We start from the raw sequence: 2,318 nt of genomic DNA on the forward strand, positions 1-2,318 counted from the left end.
CTCTAGAGGTTTTATCTAAAGGCCCTCAATAGACACCAGGCAATTTTTATCTTGGGTAGGCAGAATGGCTTTAAATCTGGAGGAGGCAAAGCCAAAGAAACAAACATGCATAACACTAGTCAGAATATTTTGTAGGTCCATTACCAGATATCTCTTTAATGTGGGGTTTAATCTATGGCCATTGGGTACTGGGGCACATGAATTGCTGGACCTATGGAAAACACTGAGTACTTTCTGGTTGGCAAATGGAGATACTGGCTGGATAACTGACAAATTTACATGAGCATCTATTAAAAGTTTAACAGGCTTTCTTTTTGTATTGGCTGTTAACATGGGTTTCCTCAGGCTGAGAGGGGAAGACCCATGACCACTTCAATCTGAAACTTTTTCTGATTCCATCATAAACACTTTCCTTTTTCTTCTCTAGCAGCTACGGACATTGCTCCTTGAAATGTCTCTTCTCTCTGTCTGGCTTTCCTGTAGGCTGCTAGTATCCCCATTCTTATTTTCCATCTATAATTCTATTCTGTATCCTTTTTACTATGAAACACCTCAACTCAGACAGATTCATTCCTGCAAACCCTTCTAACTTCTGCAGCTTGTGTCAGATATCTGGGGTCCACTAAGTAAGGTACAACTTTTTGTTTTTAAGGCCTTCTGCAGGTAGGCCTGACCAAGGAACACAAATAAAACTTTCCTCATAATGAGGCAAGAAACCCAGAGAAGGCTCAGATTACCTGGGCTCTATCAGGTGGACAGCACAAATTATAGCATGTATAATCAAAGCACAAGCATTTGAGCTAACAGGTAAATGTATAAACTTTGAGGCTAACAATCATAATCCACTAGCTTTTAGACCCCTTTATTTATGGAGTCTGACTGTTTGTTATAAGTCCCTCTAGCTCTACTTATAATTATCTCTAAATTTTGAGAATGTATGAAAACCAGATTAATATCTTATTTTTACTGTCAATGCTTTTAAGTAATTTAAGTACAGTTTGGCATATTTTCCTAGTTATACTTGTGTTTACTATTAGTATGAAATACCTGAGTTACATCAGAAATCAACCAGGCTAACTTAATAAACGTATCACAAAATACACAGTATTCAGTCAGATTAAACCAATGTCCCATTCAGTTTTGGATATGGCCCCTACTGTAATCAAGTGGCACTATAGAAGGATTTATCTTTTTAATACTGGCTCTGAGTTTTATGTTAAAGCAAGGCCTGGCTCTAACACTGTGTAGCCAGTGTCTCTAGAACTTTTTTACATTGACAGGATTTTATCTGTACATGAACAATATGACTCAATTACAGCTTAAAACAAGATGACGATGACTGGAATGAAGGTCAGGGTTGGAGAAGACAAGGAGACCTGTGCCAATGTCCAACAATAGGCTAGCTTTTCCCTTTAGTCATGATTACTCGGGGCTCCTCCATGGAGATGACAGGTAAAGGTAACAGTCCGGCCAGAGGGAGGAGGCAGGCCCAGTGTCCTTTAGTCCTACTGGACCATCTGGGAAGCTAAGTCTGAGCTCTGGGGCTTCTGCCTCAGAGTGCAGTCTCACTTCTAGTGGCTGCCTTAGCAGTCAGGGCATCGCTTGTGGGTCTCTTAAGGCAATCCCTCTTACAGTGGCCTGGCTTCTGACAGCAGTAGCAGATGAACCTCATCATCATTGAGCTCTTCTTGGAGCCCAGAGAATCAGACTTAGGGTCTGTTTTGAGGCCGCAACAAAGGCAGCTGTTTTGATCTCTGTTTTCTTTCTCCCTGGTTTTCTCCCAGTTCTGATTATAGGAAGGACATTGCTTTCTTAGTTCCCTATAAAGTATCAAGTGAGTTGTCTGGAGCAAAAGCTATCTTTTATAGCTCTTTTCTAATATCTGGAGCTGTCTATAATTAGCTTATCTATAAGAGTAATCTGTCCCCCTACTGAATTAGCATCTCAAGAAGTATGCTTTATCAGCTTTTCATTAAACATTTTAAGAAATCGGAGGGGTGGTTATCATTTTTTCTGGTAAACAGCTGAAATTTAATAACTGAAGGCTTGGTTTTAGTTCTTTTTAGACCTTCAAGCATACACTTAGAAAATATTTTTTTTATTACAATCTCCTGCCTGGCTATGAGGCCAGCAGGGGTCTGACTGCTTGGGCTCCAGTGGGAGCAGGTAGTTCCTGTTACAGCTAAACCAAGATAGACTGGCTATCTTCTCATTGTTTAAAATTAGCAATTTGACATTTATCTCCAAATAAAATATCAGCTTGTAATGTTGCCTGCCTTTTCATAGAAGTCAAAGCTTGGTTTCAGATTAACATTACA

Source organism: Octodon degus, unplaced genomic scaffold (assembly GCF_000260255.1).
Source record: "Octodon degus isolate 3935 unplaced genomic scaffold, OctDeg1.0 scaffold00139, whole genome shotgun sequence".
Taxonomy (NCBI): Eukaryota; Metazoa; Chordata; class Mammalia; order Rodentia; family Octodontidae; genus Octodon; species Octodon degus.